Below are 12,427 nucleotides of genomic sequence, written 5' to 3' on the forward strand. Positions count from 1 at the left end.
TTTCATATCATTTTATTCAAAAAAAAAAACACGTAAATAAGTATTTTTTTTTTTTGTCACTTATTATTAAAGCCCAGTTTATTTTCTTAACCTTGATTTTTTCTCGAAAATCTGAAAAAAAATAAATTTGTAATACTTTCACCTTAAATAATAACCCTGTTCAATGTGAACTCATATCTGTAAACCAAACTTTATTTCGAGACTTTGGTCAAAAATTATTGGCTTCAGAATGTAAGAAAAAGAAGGAAAAACAAATGTTTGGTTGGAAATATCTCAGCAACCAGACCTCAAAGAAACTTTTGGTTTTCAGTTATGAATAGAGCTTAAGAAGACATCTCTTTTGATGTCTCACTCGATTAATTTGGAGGAAATTTTTAAAAATGCATTTTTTCGGCAAGGGGTTAACCTTGACTTTTTCTCCAAAATCTGAAAAAAATAAATTTGAAATACTTTCACCTTAAATCATAACCCTGTTCAATGTGAACTCATATCTGTAAACCAAACCTTATTTCGAGACTTTGGTCAAAAGTTATCGGCTTCGGAATGTAAGAAAAAGAAGGAAAAACATATATGTTTGCTTGGAAATATCTTAGCAACCCGACTCAGAGGCGTACGTTGAGTTGCCAGGACCCCAGGGCAAGACTAAATTTTCGTGTCCTTAGATATTTGGGGCCTCTTTAATATAGAAAATAGGAAAAAAATAGAAAGCGGTTGTCTGTAAAGTCGGTTTACGTTGATGCTGCAATGGTTCATCGATTTATAAGACGTTATCACGTAAAAAAAGTACGTATACACCCTACTACTTCTTTTTTGGGGGCCCCGATTGTATCATTTTTTGGTGGCTAAGATTATTCAAGTAACATTTTTTGTGGGTCCCTGAGGTACTATTTTTTTTTTTTTTAGATGAAATATTATGTGGTTGGCTACCAATTCACTATGCATTACACTGAAGAATAAAATTTGTCTCTCTTGTGTCCGAACTCCGAACTGATTCATGCCAAATATCTTATCAACTATCATTAAGCTTGATGATTACTCTAAGAATTTTTGCTTTAAATGGAAAATTGTAATTTACCTTTGAATATCCATCTCCGCATATTAAATTTAAATGATATTGGTCATTTAAATGCTTCATTTCTATGCTTCTTAAAACCAACAAAATTTCAACGATATTATAATTTCATCCAACCATCTCGTATGAAAAAGCTTCCATATAATTTAAAAATAGAGTTAAGCTATTTCAAATACCTGTGCAGTAAACTAGACTGTAATAATTCTTCATATCACATTGCTTCATTACCAACAGTTTTCGCTTAAAATAATTCTTCGTTTAATATTCTAAGAAATTTGTAATAGCCCAGTAATTTTAGACATTTTTTAACCCAATCTGCGGAAAAATTCCTACTGGGCTCGATTTTGGTATAGACCTTCGTTACGGCGTTGTTATGAAGATGTGAAAAATCGACATTGATATCGTGTCCGCGTTAAGAGTTATAGGGGTCAAAAGGTCACAAAAACTGGTTTTTCACGATTTTCAGCAAAACGGTAAGTCTTATCAAAAAATTTTCAATGCAAGAATTGTAGACCAGATTATTATATATAAAAAGTGTCATGACACTTTTTTTCCTAAGACCCACCGTTTCTTAGGTATAACGATTCAAAAAGTTGAAGTTTAGTTGTAATCGTCATAATCCTATTCCTGAAAAAAAAACTCCTAACTGAAAAGTTCCTGAAATTTCATTATTTTTTTAGCTTGAATTTCGTTCCTCAACTGTTAAGAATATGGGGAAACCAAAAAAAAAATGGAAATTTTCGCCATTTTTCCGATTGGGGCCCTTCTCCCGAAACCATTTCCCTGGGAATTTTTGTTTAGAATATGTCTAAAAATATACAGGGTGTGCAATAGAGAATGGACAACCCTAAAACGGCTTATAGCTACACTTATGATTGTTCTAAAAACAGATAGAAAAAAGTTCTATCGCAACCAGTTCATAAAATATGGACTTTTTTTCGTTCAGTGTATTTTAAATTTTATCATCTTATGTTTTCGTTCACTACAACCACGAATGAATGAATTTTATTTATTTCTTTTTTTTATAATTTTCTACAATAATTGGATGAGTACATAAACACTTTAAAAATTTCATAGCTATTGCACATTTTCGTAAAAAAAATTTTGAAATCTGTTTTTTGATGCAAAATGTAAAAAAAGTATTTTATGAAAAATTTTAAACACCTGTGGTATTAAATAAATCTATAGAAACCTAGGTGGCCAACTTTCTTAAAAATATTCTCCTTATACCAGAATATTTTTAAGAAAGTTGGCCACCTAGGTTTCTATAGATTTATTTTATACCACAGGTGTTTAAAATTTTTCATAAAATACTTTTTTTACATTTTGCATCAAAAAACAGATTTCAAAATTTTTTTTACGAAAATGTGCAATAGCTATGAAATTTTTAAAGTGTTTATGTACTCATCCAATTATTGTAGAAAATTATAAAAAAAAGAAATAAATAAAATTCATTCATTCGTGGTTGTAGTGAACGAAAACATAAGATGATAAAATTTAAAATACACTGAACGAAAAAAAGTCCATATTTTATGAACTGGTTGCGATAGAACTTTTTTCTATCTGTTTTTAGAACAATCATAAGTGTAGCTATAAGCCGTTTTAGGGTTGTCCATTCTCTATTGCACACCCTGTATATTTTTAGACATATTCTAAACAAAAATTCCCAGGGAAATGGTTTCGGGAGAAGGGCCCCAATCGGAAAAATGGCGAAAATTTCCATTTTTTTTTTTTGGTTTCCCCATATTCTTAACAGTTGAGGAACGAAATTCAAGCTAAAAAAATAATGAAATTTCAGGAACTTTTCAGTTAGGAGTTTTTTTTTCAGGAATAGGATTATGACGATTACAACTAAACTTCAACTTTTTGAATCGTTATACCTAAGAAACGGTGGGTCTTAGGAAAAAAAGTGTCATGACACTTTTTATATATAATAATCTGGTCTACAATTCTTGCATTGAAAATTTTTTGATAAGACTTACCGTTTTGCTGAAAATCGTGAAAAACCAGTTTTTGTGACCTTTTGACCCCTATAACTCTTAACGCGGACACGATATCAATGTCGATTTTTCACATCTTCATAACAACGCCGTAACGAAGGTCTATACCAAAATCGAGCCCAGTAGGAATTTTTCCGCAGATAAAACCTAAAATTACTGGACTATAAGCTCATATTGATAATGAGCTAAAAATAAATCAATAGTTCCATTATTATAGTTCCCATTATATTAAATATTCAGTGGAAATATTCAACTAGAAATAGAACAAAGTTCAGCAACGATTGAACAATTTCAATTAAGTATAGTAAAGTATCTTATTTTCTTTTTTTAATTTTAATTGGCGAATGCATCGATATGGTGTAATGATTTGAATTAGAGTTAAATCAAATACAAAACCAAAAGATATTTGATCAATTTCTTAGTAGGTACCTACTATAAATTGATTTTGGTTTATTTAAGATAAGTTCTAGGTCAGTAATTGATTGCGTTACTAAGTTTGGTTTCTAACTAATTTATATAAAGTAATTTGTGTATGCATTTTAAATAAATATGTAAATCTTATGGCAAGGCCTCTCTTTTTTGAAAATGGAGCCCTAATGTTGGAATTTGTTCATAAGAGATACGCCATTTTAACGTCCCATCTCATTCATTACATCATATTTGTTTATGGCTTGAGAGTCGAGAGTGCTTGTTTACTTGCCGTAAAGGTTTTATAGCCAATTAGAATAGTATTTTAGGATTTTAAAGCCGATGTTAAAAAGACTGATTTCTCTGTAGTTGACGCAGATCAGAGGATCTCTTTTCTTAAAGATCAGGCAGACAATGCTGAACATAGAACCCTATTCGGCAGATGAGTTGGTAATTCGACTTCCTTCACTTGCCCAGTGCAGGAGGACGGAAATGTTGGCCTTCATCATCGATATTATATGTGCAGTGTGCCTTTGGGGCAGAGTTCTCTTCGTCATCAAACTTCAGTTCTAGCTTTACTATGAGAAGCCGGCTAAGGTGGTCCACGCTAGAATGGGAAAAATACAATTTTCCACATCCTATTGGTATCATACTGTTGAATTTTCAGCCTCCTATCTTATATAGAAGGAGGTGCTGATCGATATTGAAGAATTGTATTTTTTTGGAAAAAAGTAAAAAAAATATTTTTTTTTTTTTTCTTTTTTTAAGTTAATATAAGTTATGTTATTGTACAAATTCTGAAAAAAATATCGAAATAATAACACTGGTCGGCAAAAAACAAAAAAAAGTCGATAGCAAGAAGGGGAGAAGGGGGTACATTTGACACTTACAGCCTTATTTATTAGATTTCACTAAACAATAAATTTCTATTTTTAAAACATTTTCTTAGCCATTATAATTATGCTAGGTTTGTGTCCAAATAAGTACTAAAAATGGAAAATTAGTTCGACAAACAACTCCATCTGTCGATAAAATAACTCCATTTGATTCAAAAATAAACAAAAAAAAAATAAACAAAAACGTGAGCGAAAGTTCTCAATGTCATATGTAGAAGAAAATCTCTAAAAAAAACACATTTCATTTGATAACAAATTGTTCACATGTATGAAAATGTAGGCACATAGGAAAAAGATGACTACACTACACACATGAATTTATGTCTCGTAAATTATATCAGGAACAAATCTCCAAATTTCTTATTTTTTGATTTAGTTGACTTCATAGCTCAGGGCAATTAGTCAAAATATGGGCATGAAATCGCATTTTTCGCGGGACAAAATTTTTTTCATGGAATGTGTTCGGGTGGTTGTCCTTATCATAAAAGTCAATTTGTTGGGAAAATTGGAGGTTGGGAACAGCCGCCATCTTGGAAAAGAGATTGGTAGCGTTTTTATTGAATAGCTCCATTGTTATTCATTTTAACAGAAAATGACAAAGGTAGGACTTATTAACAATAAAATTATCTAAACAATGATATACAAAACAATTCCGTGAGTTGATTAAATAAAATTTTATAGTTAGTCAAAGTGCGGGTTTGTATCGCAAGGTTGGGACAAAATGACATTTTTTCATATATCTGACGAACTTTTGATTTGTTTGGATAATTCTTCAAGAATGAATTATAGTACTTATAATTACCTATAAAATGAGCCCACAATCGTTATTGTCACCATCGTATTGTAGAAGTAATCTAACTCCGAAACTCTCCATGTACTAGTCAAAAGTGAGAAAAAAGCTAGTTTTTTGCTAGTAGGCCGAGAAAATTTTGGGAGTAGAGGTATAACCAAAATATAAGTACGCAGTTTTGCTGCCATACTCGTGTTAATGTCGATTTCAAAGGTCTGACAACTCTAATTTTGGGCTTTATACGGGTTTTGGGGGGTTAAATAACGTAAGTTTTCCAGTTAACGTGAATGGGCTAAATTTATACTATTTGAAATTATAAATATACAAGCTGATTCCCTATTATTTTTCCTAAATCTAGACACCCCAATCTTGAGGATGTGACCAATAGAACTCAAGATATAAGCCGTTTATACGATTATGTTTTAGAGGCTTTTTTGTTTCGATTTTTGTTTGTTTATTTGAATTGAAAAGCCTGATATGGTTAGTTAAAAAAGCTTATATCGTGAGTTCTATTAACCCCATAGCCGAGATTAAGGTGTCCAGATTTAGGAAAAATAATAGAGCATCAGCTTGTATATTTATAATTTCAAATAGTACAAATTTAGCCCATTCACGTTAACTGGAAAATTTAAGTTATTTAACCCCCCAAAAACCGTATAAAGCCCAAAATTAGAGTTGTCAGACCTTTGAAATCGACATTAACACGAGTATGGCAGCAAAACTGCGTACTTATATTTTGGTTATACCTCTACTCCCAAAATTTTCTCGGCCTACTAGCAAAAAACTAGCTTTTTTCTCACTTTTGACTAGTACATGGAGAGTTTCGGAGTTAGATTACTTCTACAATACGATGGTTACAATAACGATTGTGGGCTCATTTTATAGGTAATTATAAGTACTATAATTCATTCTTGAAGAATTATCCAAACAAATCAAAAGTTCGTCAGATATATGAAAAAATGTCATTTTGTCCCAACCTTGCGATACAAACCCGCACTTTGACCAACTATAAAATTTTATTTAATCAACTCACGGAATTGTTTTGTATATCATTGTTTAGATAATTTTATTGTTAATAAGTCCTACCTTTGTCATTTTCTGTTAAAATGAATAACAATGGAGCTATTCAATAAAAACGCTACCAATCTCTTTTCCAAGATGGCGGCTGTTCCCAACCTCCAATTTTCCCAACAAATTGACTTTTATGATAAGGACAACCACCCGAACACATTCCATGAAAAAAATTTTGTCCCGCGAAAAATGCGATTTAAATTACTAATTTCCCTGGGCTATCAAGTCAATCAAAAAAATAAATTCTTCAATGAAAAAAAAAAAATATACAGGGTGTCCCACAGTCACCGCCCCAAACGAAAACCATGGATTCCTGAGGTCATTTTAAGTCGAAAAACTTAAGAGGTAATTTTCTCGTTTTCGTCCCATTTTCGAGTTACCACGGTTTTTATGATTTTTGTTCTCTTTTCCCTTATCTAGCTTTATCTTTGCCAAACTACGTTTGATTTGAAAAATTTTTTTTACAACCAATCAAGAATTTATTACAGTTTTAGTTTGTCTCAAAACTTTTTTTTCTGCAGACAACCGTTTTACCACAATTTTGCATCAAACACAATTTTCCTCGTTTTTTAAGTTGTTTTTTACACTTTCATATCATTTAAGTCAAAAAAACACGTTAATGAGTATTAACTTTTTGTGCTTTTTATTAAAGCCCATTTTATTTTCATAAAAAAAAAATAAGTTTTATTTCATAAAAAAGGCTACTGAAAGTAATTAAAAAAAAAATTAACAAACTGAGTGAATTAAAAAAAAAACAATTTTTAAATACAAAACTTATTTAAATGAATTAAAACTTTTTCTGAGCTTTATTTATTTGTTCTTTTCTTAACCACAATAGCTCAGAAAAAGTTTTTAATTCATTTAAATTAATTTTTTATTTAAAAATTATTTTTTTTTAATTCACTCAGATTGTTTATTTTTTTTTTAATTAATTTCAGTAGCCTTTTTTATGAAAAAAAACTAATTTTTTTTTATGAAAATAAACTGGGCTTTAATAAAAAGCACAAAAAGTTAATACTCATTAACGTGCTTTTTTGACTTAAATGATATGAAAGTGTAAAAAACAACTTAAAAAACGAGGAAAATTGTGTTTGATGCAAAATTGTGGAGAAACGGTTGTCCGCAGAAAAAAAAGTTTTGAGACAAACTAAAACTGTAATAAATTCTTGTTTGGTTGTAAAAAAATTTTTCAAATCAAACGTAGTTTGGCAAAGATAAAGCTAGATAAGGGAAAAGAGAACAAAAATCATAAAAACCGTGGTAACTCGAAAACGGGACGAAAACGAGAAAATTACCTCTTGAGTTTTTCGACTTAAAATGACCTCAGGAATCCATGGTTTTCGTTTGGGGCGGTGACTGTGGGACACCCTGTATACAAATATTGATATTTTTTTCTTTCTCTGAAAATTATTTGATGTTCAAATGACATTTAAGCTAAATAAATTCTTATTCAGGCTCTAAACAACCTAAAAACTCGTTTAGCTTATACAACCTTTATTAAACGTTGCATAAATATTATAAATCACAATTTTTTGTTTAAATACATTATAAAGAGTACATAATGCTATCGCTATGTACTCTCTATGATGAATTTATAAATAGGGCTGTTAGTTTTTAAAGGTCTGTATTTTCGAAAACTGTAAATTTTTTCCAATGTTTTGTTTTGTATTCGATTTATTGACTATTCAAGATTATACTAACAGTTAATTTTTTTGTTTTACCATATCGCTGGCTGAGAATTATAGGGTTGTATGTCAACTCACCTTAGTTTTGAGAAAATCGATCTCAAAGTTTTTTAAGGCTGGTTTTTGGATAAAATAGTTGCATAGCAGTAAAGTATTGATGCAATCTTATAAAGGACCCTAAAAAAATCATAAAACCATGAAAAAAAACATTAATTTCACCACAAAAAAGGATTCTATGAGCATTTTTAAAAAATGACATAGAACCTTTTTATGAAAAAATTTGTAAAAAAATTTGAAAAAGGTTCTATGTTCAACATAGAACCTTATAGTTATAAAGAGCTTACATGTAATAAATTCATTTTATATGAAAAAAGTGACTTCATCGTGAAATATGCTTTGATTTAATTTAATTTTATTCAAGTTTTGCACAAAACAGTCAAAATCTATTTTAAATAACAGAACAAAATACCACAAATCACGTTGTTCCATTTATAGAAAACAACAATTCCTACTTTTGTTGAATTAGGTACACAGAAAAAAGACATGCTAAAATCATTTAGAATTTGTATTAAATCAATCGGATTTTTGCATGCTTTTTTGTCAGAAAGACAGTCGTCTTAAAACAATCATCTACGGTACAAAATGTATGCCAAAAAGTTTGTTTAATCTTTTTATTTTAATAAGTACATAAAATTAATGAAAAATCATTTCAATCTTAGCAGGTATCTACACTTAAATTTTCTTAAGAAGAAAATTTTTATTAAAATGAAGTTCACTTTGATTTTAAAAATGTTTAAACAAATTTTACTTATTTTTATTAGAAATCTTATTAATTTAAGAGGATTGGATTTTAGAGGAGTATCATCTTGATTCTAAGTTGCTTATTTGTCTCCATGTATAACGTAAGTAAATTTGCTTCAAGTTAGAAAAAAGTTTAATTCGATGAAACTTTTAATAGAAATAAACTAATATAATTGTAAAGATGAATAACGAAGAGTTCACTACGGTTAGTAGAGTAAAATCTTGACCTTTGAAAAAAAAAATACTGAATTTTCCAAATACCACTAAAAATTAGTTAATTTTTTGTTTTTTACTTGCTCTATAGGGCAAGTATTGGTTTCGTGTCGAAAAAAAAATTTGAGGTTTTAATCAAAACCAACATTGCGATGATGAAGAATTTCAAAAAAGTGGGTCTCGCAATTCCGTCCGTGCGTCTGTACGTCTGTGCGTCTGTGCGTCTGTGCGGTTGTGCGTCCATCTGTACACATTTCCACAGCCTAAACGGGTGGACGGATTTTCTTCAAATTTGGTACAGATGATTTTTATAGAATTCTGAAAGTTGGTTTTTTTTTGTTTTTTTATATCTCGTTTAGAACGTATACCTCCCATACAAAAAAATACTATATTGCGAATTTCTCGAAAACGGCTCTAACGATTTTGATTAAACTTTGTATACCTACGTAATATTTAAAGCAGTGGCAATAAAACAGCATTTTTATTTTTTCATGCCCTAAATGTCGGCTCTTCCTCAATATCAATTTTTTTTTTTAATTTAGAGCCAGCTTTCAAAATCTACAAGTAGACTAACATAAAAGTGCTTTGAACTGCAAGAGCAAGTACGTGCGACCCCAGTCGTGCATTTTATTTTTTTGGGTACTAAGGTGACTTCTTTTATTTAAAGTTAAGGAATCTAAGTGTTTTTCTTTAACTTTTGGTTTATTAATACGAACTATGAAATTCCCAACCTCGATTATGAAAAAAAAGTTTTCAAAAAATCACTTCCAATTCTTGGCACACAAAGAACATTATTTTAATTTAAGTATGATGTAAGAATATCTAGGTTATGAATTATTGCAAAAGTTAAGGTTGGATAGTACAATTTTTTTGGTTTAAAGAATACAGAACGAGATACAAAAATTCTTTGTTGCTAAGCAAAAGCCCGTCCGCTAACTTGATAAACGATGGATTATGGAGCAAAAACGTCGTTTTTGACTGTCGTTTATTGACTATCAAGTTAGCCGACTCCATCCCTGTTGTTCAATACCAGCAAAAACATCAAAAGATCTTTTATTTTTACTTTAGTTAGAAAAAAGATCATTTCCATAAGATTTCAATTTGAAAAATTTGCGTAAAAAAGTTCTATGTAACTTAAATCAATGTATTTTTTCGTTTGAAAAAATCAGTAAAAAGGTTCTATGTTGCAATTTGAATAACATAGAACCTTATTATATTAATACATGTATGTGAAATCATGAAAGTTGTATGTCTTTTTTACCTGTGCCGTCGCCATTAATTTTTTTCTAATTTTTTTTTAAATTTTATCTAAAAGCCGTTGAAATTACGAAAATTTTGGTGTATGAAACTCATTTTTTTTATTTTGTATGAAATACACCCTTATAATTCTCAGCCAGCGATATAACAACATTTAAAAAAATAATGTTTTCTAAAAAAAGTCATTTTGTCAAAAGTGCCCCGGGACCATTTGACTTTAAAAGGGGTACATTTGACAATGGTGGATTAAACCCCACATCGCACAGTGTGGCCAATCACGAATCTAGCTGGACAAAATTAATAACTCGCGTTAAATCGACTTTTTTTCTAAACAGTTTTAAACAAATGAATGTGAATAGATAAAATTCTATAAAAAGAAAGATTTTTTAAAAAGAAATCTATAATTTCTGCAAAAAGTGGGTCAAAATAGTGATGAAGAAAATGCATTTTTATAGTATTTGAACTTATGTTTCCATAAACATATTCTATGATTGGATATACTTAATTATTTTAAAAAACGCTTGAAAAATCTCAATAAATAAAAACTCTATTGCTATTCACGAAAAAAGAGAGGCAGAATAATTAGTTTTTATTAAGAAATAGAACTTTTACACACGTTTTTGACAGGTGACATACATGATTTATTTTCTCAATATCATGCTTTAAATTAAAATTTTAGCAATGATTTTAATTAAATGTTTCACAATCATACAAAATGGCATCACCTTTAAAAATATCTGCAGATAATTTAAAAAGGTAACTCCTTTTTGTGCAATGCAAACTTGAAACATAACAGCCTATTAAAAACAGCTGTGTTTATAATTTCGATGTTTTTCAAGCTAATAATTCTCTGAATTTCTTCGTGACCTTTTTCTGGCCTTTTACACTTGCTTGCTTTTTGCATTGAACTTGTTTAAGATGTTCCGACAGAAAAGCATCATTCATCAATGATAATGCCTCATAAGTTGAAAATTCCAGTGGTTTAGTGGTTCCATAGGATCAGAACTTAATCTTTTATACATTTTGATCCTTCACTCAAAGAAAATTTCGATAAATCCTTATCGGTTTTATTGGAATATGCTTTTTCATTTTTGCGGAGAGCGATTCTACTGATTTTAACTATTTCCTTATGGATAGGTGCACTTAGGAGACTTTTAACCTTCCGTTTGTTATATTTTTCCCGTTTTTTAATTTTTAAAAATTCTTTTCTACTTTTGTTTCTCTATCTACTGTTTTTGTTTATTTAGTTACCACATAATATTGGTCAAGTAAAATGAAATTCGTGTTTAAAGAGCGGTCCAATGTGTCTTCCACCTTTTTTGTCTTTTTTTCGCTTAACTTGAAGCACAAAACTTTTATATATGTTTTTAATTTTTGTTTATCGTCAAAAATGTTCCAAAGATGATACCTGCTCATTAAAAGTTCAAAAAAACTGTCTTTTCGATCTTATTTGGCAGTTTTGACAAATTTTTCGAAAATTTGTTTTTTTGAAAATCATGACTTCATTTTGAAAAGTGAAAAAAGTTGTATGGCGGTCGAGAAAACGCGAGACATGTAACTAGCTAATCTTAATGACAACACTCCACAAAACATTAATTAATTAATTTCAGACCGGAAAAATGCGGAAAAATTAACTTTACCTCTATTTGAAAAACAAAGATATTTTTTTTTTGCACTTCCTAGCCTTCTTACAGAATTTATTTTTTTTTAAATAGTTGCAATGGTAATTAATAAATAAAAATTATAATACTTTACCTCCAAATGTAGATTGACAATAAAAAAAAACAATTACAACAAAAAAAGTACCACAGCGTTTTTAATCGGCAACCAAACTCAAGCGAAAAATAGAATACTTTGTATTATCTCCATCCAACTGTTGACAAGAACCAACTTTCAAGCTTAGCTTACGCTAATCCAAGATGAAAACAAAAAAACAAAACATGAATTACAGTTTCACATTGTATTGAGAAGCTCAACTCATGATTTAAAATCATGTGGCTAAACTTTTTTTTTTCTATTTTGTCCAGTCAGATTGGCGAATTACCACACTGTGCATCGTGTGCATTATATTTTTAAAACTATCAGCGGATCTTGCTCGTCTATTGTTTTATTAGAAAAAAAAAATTTGATTTTAAACAATCTACTAAACAATATAACGAAACAAATAAATCAAAAAATTCATTTTCTAAAAAGAAGAAGAAAAAACAAAAAACCATAAAATATTTCAAAAAATC

At 29.6% G+C, this 12,427-nt stretch overlaps 1 protein-coding gene across 2 annotated transcripts in view; it reads left to right on the plus strand.

The window, feature by feature from the left end:
* LOC129917846 (uncharacterized) overlaps positions 1 to 12,427 on the plus strand; it is a 148,326-nt gene that overhangs the window by 82,550 nt on the left and 53,349 nt on the right. The window lies entirely within an intron of this gene.

This window comes from Episyrphus balteatus, chromosome 1, assembly GCF_945859705.1.
Source record: "Episyrphus balteatus chromosome 1, idEpiBalt1.1, whole genome shotgun sequence".
Classification (NCBI taxonomy): domain Eukaryota; kingdom Metazoa; phylum Arthropoda; class Insecta; order Diptera; family Syrphidae; genus Episyrphus; species Episyrphus balteatus.